Raw genomic sequence first — 6,759 nt, forward strand, 5'->3', positions numbered from 1 at the left:
GAGTATATATATTTCTGCATATTCTACATGGAGTTGTGTACCGAATTTCCATTTGAATAACAATAATAAAAAAATAACAATAATAATAATAACCATTATTATTATTATCATTATTATTATTATTCACAATAAACGTATATTCTCACAGAACAAATCGAAAGCAAATAAGTTTTTGAAGTGAGCTTCCAAAAAAGTTAAAGAAGAGTATGTGTACACACACACACACATAATTATATTATATATATATATATATATATATATATATATATATATATATATATATATATATATATATATATATATGATCACGCCAGAATTGAATACAACCAACAAGCTGGTCGGAGTGTCTCTCTGAGTGGACAGTCCTGTCAGTCACCTGGTTTATACTTCTTTTATGGAGCAAGCTTTCTTTCCAAAGGATGTTTTCGCCGTACTAAAGCTGAGCTTTGCATCCGCGTTTTCAGCAGCAACTGAGCGTAGAGCCTTAAAGCTCGGCCGAGTTAATGAAGTTATATACTGCTGGGAGTCTTCGTGAGAGAGGTTAACAGGTGGGTTTTTATTTATTAATATATGTGGGAGCATATTAGCTAGCAGGTGTGTTATGTAACAAGGGATTTTTTGGCTGGGGTAAGTCTCTCTCTCTCTCTCTCTCTCTCTCTATATATATATATATATATATATATATATATATATATATATATATATATATATATATATATATATATATATATATACATACATACAAAAAATGGTTCGATCTTTTTCCATGTTCCCTCATAGTACTACTTAAGCATAGACTCACACACCCACACACACTTTCACATACTCCTCCGCGCGCGCAAATGCGCATAATCCTTATCGCAAACGTGCTAATCTGCGGAAAGCGTCACTTCACCATCAGGCTCCATGCTTCGTTTCTCTTTAAGGTCTAAAAGAAAATTCTCAGAAGAGGCTATTGAAATTACGTTGGTATCAGAGCGGAAAAACGCGTCGACAATAATAATGTTTGTATCTCTTATAAAGCGGATATATTGTATTCCCAGACGCTATTTTATGGAGCGAGGTGAGGACACGGAGGATTTATAGTACACAGAAACATACACAAACACACACACACACACACACCTACACATACAGAACCATTCACCTCTGTCTTGAGCACTCTTGTGCTTCCTTTCCAATACCTTTTCCACGCCATCTACCCTCTAGTCCTTGGTTCAAATACTTCCGAGTTATACAGTCTTTTCATCAACCTTTTGCTTGCCATATTTCCACGTGCTCTAGCCTTCTTGGAATATTCTGATCCACCATTTTTACTTGTCATCCTTTTCACCATTAAAGTACCCCCTTGCGAGAATTAGTTCAACAACTTCTGAGTCAGAGTTCGTGTAACATATACCGTAGAACAAAACAGGACTTTCGTATATGTCGAAATTCACTTGTGTCATTTGACAAATAGGGGAAGTCTAAAACAAAACGAGGCTTTGGTTTTGCCCAAAAATTTAGTGTGTATATATATATATATATATATATATATATATATATATATATATATATATATATATTTATATATATATATATATATATATATATATATATATATATATATTTATTTATCATGATATAATACGCGAAGTGAACATTGTTTGTCATGTAACGATGAACTTACATCCACTGAATTTCTCATTCCCACCCTCTCTCAGTCTAAGAAATCAATAAAATATTCTGCCTTTGCTTTTTTTTTTTAAATGACATAAGTTTAAAGTTATTCTCCTTTTCCTGGAATGGGAATCTTTACCAGTTAATAATATAATAATAATATAATAATAATAATAATGATAATAATACTGTATGCTCTCAGATCAATAAATGCAATTTTCTGAAGATTTCTGTCAACGCAGTAAGTATGTGCTTTGGAAAATAAAGTGCTCCCAGTGACGTTATAATTATGTCACATGACATCAAACGTTTTATTTCATCCCCTTGTAACGTGTTTCGTTATCGAGACAGACTAATTGCTAACTTGGGACATCATACGCCTGGCAGCTGTGAAATAAAAACCCCGGTGAGTGACGGATGGTTGGCCAGAGGGTTCAGCGGCTTCACCAGTTCTCATCAGTTGAAAAGCAATGCATTTTCCGTTACTCTGAACAGCTTACCCGTGATAACGGATGCTGAAAGGTTTATGCGAAATAAAAACATGGTTCTGACGTTCTTTGAAAGAAAAGTGCACTGGTATGGGAGAGAGTTGGACTGCATTTGCGAAGTATAGGCCTGGCTTCAAGATCTTTCTTTCTAAGTATTGACGCTTAAAAGTCATGAATTAATACTTACGTTTTTTCATGTCGATATTCTAAACCCTTGTGTAAAATGTCGCAGCTGAAGAATCAACACAGGAGAACCCGCAAGTCTTGTTACTGGGCCAGGGCTGTACTTGAAGGAACCCCCATAAAATCAACATGGCACGAGTCAACAAAACATAACAAACGAACCACAGCCAAAATAGTCTTTGAAGAACCGTGGTTGGGAAGCTACCGAAAGATTTCGGCGGACATTGAAACAGCAGACGTAGCTGATTATTTGACATTTTCGACCATGGAACGCCAAAGTTTCAAGGTAAATAACATTTATTTAATTGTTGATAGGCATTTCCTTTGACGTATGTTAACATTTCAAATATGCAATGGTAGGCTACTGAATAAAACTAAGGAAAGGCTAGGCTTATAGATTTCATTTTTCACTCTAGATCGTAGACATCATAAGAGTAATAAGGAAAAGCTAGGCTTATAGATTTCATTTTTAACTCTAGATCGTAGACATCATAAAAGTAATGCACCTTGAAAAGGATAAGGCTGCCACTGTTGGTGCATGTCAGGTCTACCACACTGAAAGGGTCTAAAGATCGTCCCTTGTGGAAATTTAATTCCTAATTCATAGTCCAGGTAGATGTAATACAAGGTTAACGTTAGATGATGCATTTCGCTTAGTTTAAATCGCCCAACCTAACCTGCCCTGAACACTCCTACCTAGCCTAACTTTTTTTTTATGTAACCCAGTACTTCTTCCCCTAGTACCAAGTCAATCCCGGGTTCTGGTACCGCGGCCATATTGCATTTTTGTTTTTCTGTGAACCATATCTTCATTCACTAGACTCCTGGGAGTCATTTGCAAGTTGCTAAGTATAGATACTGTGGTAACCAACCCATGTGTTGACAAGACTCCACGTTAGAATGGGTTATAAAATTTAGGCCAGAGGCGTTGGGACCTATTAGGTCATGCAGCGCTGAAAGGGAAATTGACAGTAAAATGGTTTAAAGGTGTAAAAGGAGGAAAACCTCGCAGTTGCACTATGAAACAATTATTAGGAGAGGATGGAAAGTAAGATGGAAGAAAGAAATATGAATGGAGTTATAGTGAAAGGAATGACTGGGGTTTCAGCTAGGGGCCGAAGGGACGCTGCAAAGAACCATAAGTAATGCTTAGAGTGCATTGCGTGAGATGCAGTGACGGCCCTACCCCCATACGAGGCTAGGCTCCACGTTGCTGATCTCGGATCATGAGATCTACTCTTAGATGAACATGTTACTGTCAGTCATGATTCACTAGTAATCGTCCAAACAAGTGTAAATCAGACTAGCCAATTGTCATGTGTACTCCTCCAGAAAGTTGTTACGGTGTATTTGGGAAATGGTTTGTTTTCAAGGGTTGCATTCATTTCTATGCTCAAAAACCGATAAATTATCATATTATATGCACAGATAATTAAGAAACGATGTTTTTAACTTGAACACTGGTTACGTAGTATTAACGACAGTTCCTTCCAAACATTCTTTTTAAGTCTTAAGTCTTTTTTGTTTGTGCCATAATTACAGTTTTTATATCTGAAAATCGGCCAAGATCCCAGACTTCGTGTCTGTACGCTTATATCCTGCTCCCACTCTTTAAAACTATCTTTGTTCGCCTGCTTTCTCTCTCCCAGAATTTTGTCGAGCATATTTCTCAGTCTGATGGACTTTCTCATTTGGCAGCGAGACACGAGGCTTGTGCGGTTCTCGTTCGTCTGCGTTTTGTTTTAAAGGAAACGACCGGAAGATCACAGGCCTCTTCTTTTCCCTCTAGCTTCGTCTCGTTCCCTTCTTTAAAAAAATCCTACGTTTTGCTCATTTTCTTTTCCGGAAGTCTGCGAAGTTTGTGTCTCATTCTGATAGACTTTCTCATATGGAAGGGAGACAGAGTCTAGGTCTAGTGATATTCTTCTTCATTTTGTGACTCGAAGTTCTACCGCCTGACGATCAGTGCCTGAGTTTCCTACATTTTTGGTTTAAGTGCGTGTCTGTTCACCTCTGTGGGTACCAGGTAGTTAGTCAACTGGAGTATTATCGGAAATGGTAATATGATTATCTGGTGGTGTACCAACCTCGCCTTACCTGCAAGAGTCCTAAGTCTGATGGTTTCTGCGGAAACCGTTAAACCATTTTCCTGAAAAACCCATTCTGTATTTGCTTTCTTAAGGTGTCAGTTATGTACTTGATTGTTAAAGTAAAAGCTGCGGTGGTTCAATATATATATATGGATATTGGTCAAAGTGAAAGGAAATCTTATATATATATATATATATATATATATATATATATATATATATATATATATATATATACGCTCTTGAATATTTATTAGCATTCCAAAAATAGAAGTCATGATTGTACAATTACGATTTGAAATTGATTACAAACAAGGGACCCATGAAAATATATTGTATTTTTATCCATCCGATCACCGGGTTTAGCAAACGTATCTGTTTACTGAAATAATACCCTGCAAGTTTGGTTTAACTTGACATGATTTTCAGATGTATTTCTGGAAGCGTGTGCACTCCGTGTAAATATGCACTGAATATTTACTTAGGACTGATAGATTAGGTAGCCGAGAGCTCTTTGCCTTACTAGAAATGAGAACGTTAATGATGAATGTTTTCTCTGTAAAGGAGAATGAATAGAATTTTTTTTTTTTAATGAATGCCATTCATATTGTATTTGCTCATCCATAATTTATACATATTTCGTTATATATGCATACAAACATATATGCACAGTATATATAAATACAAACATACAAGCACAGTATATATACATACAAACATACTTGCACAGTATATATACATACAAACATACAAGCACAGTATATATACATGCAAACATACATGCACAGTATATATACATACAAACATACAAGCACAGTATATATACATGCAAACATACATGCACAGTATATATACATACAAACATACAAGCACAGTATATATACATACAAACATACATGCACAGTACTGTACACTGCAAATCATCCATACCACATTCCAGTCATGACCCATTTTCTTAGCCCCCAACTTTGTGCCTCCCTTTATTGGCCTTCCTGTGATTTCTTCCATCACTCCATCCATTAGTAAATTAAGCACGCATCAAGACAATAAACTCTTGTGGCAGCACATTTTTACACCAAACCAGCCACTCTGCTTTCTGCGTATTCTAAAACATGCTTCATTTCCGTCATAAAAAAACTGTTTAATCATTCTCAACATTTTCATTTTCTGTTCTGTACATCCTAAACGCCCTCTGCATTTCTTCTCTGTCAGTTCTTATGAAATCATGTATTACCAAAAAACAAGCCCATTTTCAGATACATTTCCACAAGATGCTTTGCATTTTCATTTATACCCCAAGAACTCCATACCTACAAACAGTGTCATGTTCGTTGTAAGCTTTGCATCAAAATCACTTAGCACAACCACCCTTTCATATTTTCCATATGCATTGCCTAACAGATGCAGACCCTTTCAAAAAAGCTTTCACTCAGTCAATCTTTTCCAGTCTTGACCCATACAACCTTTTCACTTACTACACCCACTCTTCCATTACTTTCATTGCACCTCACGTGGTCTTTGCAGCGTCCCTTCTCTTCCATCAACCTCTTTCATTCCTTTTACTGTACCTCTGTTCATATTCTCTTTCTTCCATCTGACTTTCCACCCTTGCAACTGCGAGGTTTTCCTCCTGTTACACCTTTCAAACCTTTTACCGTCAATTTCCGTTTTAGCGCTGAATGGCCTTATAGGTCCCAGCGCTTGGCCTTTAGCCTAAACTCTGTATTCTATTCTGCACCCACTCTTATCCAAATAATCATTGCATTAACACATCAGGATCCTTCCATCCATCCTCAGAGTCTTTCTGACGCTGCACTCCTTTTCCCTTCCCATTCCTGCGCGCACTATACCCTCTCACGCCTGTTTCACTAAGTGCCACCTTAATGATCGTGTGTTTTTTTTTTAAGGCACTTTTCGGTGCCACATTCATACCGTAACTGCTGGGAAGCTTGACCATGTTATCATAGAAACAAAAACAGTATTCTGAATGACTTAGGAACTGACTGTAGAATTAACTTGACATTTCTCACTGAAAATTTATGTAACTTTCAGCTTTCTTAACTCCTCAGTCTCACAGTGCGTAAACATAATGAACTCCATTGAGAATCTATAGATTTCAACCGTCGGTCGTCCTATGCAATACTCTTAGTCACAAAGTCAATCCGTCCATGTTCATGCTAAGATGACGTTGCCTTGACAAACAAGTGTGGCATAAATTTTGTACCGCGGAAGAAAAAAATAACAAATATTGCCTACTTGGTTCTACAAACAGTACTGTGACGCAGTGTCAGAGGTGGCTCGGGGTCGTTTTAACTTGGTACGTACCAGAGCCGTAACTT

General features: G+C 36.9%; 1 protein-coding gene across 1 annotated transcript in view; it reads left to right on the top strand.

Moving 5' to 3' along the window:
* The first annotated feature begins 2,487 nt into the window (after positions 1 to 2,487).
* Ack (activated Cdc42 kinase) overlaps positions 2,488 to 6,759 on the top strand; it is an 87,600-nt gene continuing 83,328 nt past the window's right edge. Inside the window, exon 1 of the mRNA XM_067117840.1 lies at positions 2,488 to 2,616. The gene's annotated coding sequence lies outside the window, so the exon portion shown is untranslated. The remainder of the gene's footprint in view (positions 2,617 to 6,759) is intronic.

Source organism: Macrobrachium rosenbergii, chromosome 15, assembly GCF_040412425.1.
Source record: "Macrobrachium rosenbergii isolate ZJJX-2024 chromosome 15, ASM4041242v1, whole genome shotgun sequence".
Lineage (NCBI taxonomy): Eukaryota > Metazoa > Arthropoda > Malacostraca > Decapoda > Palaemonidae > Macrobrachium > Macrobrachium rosenbergii.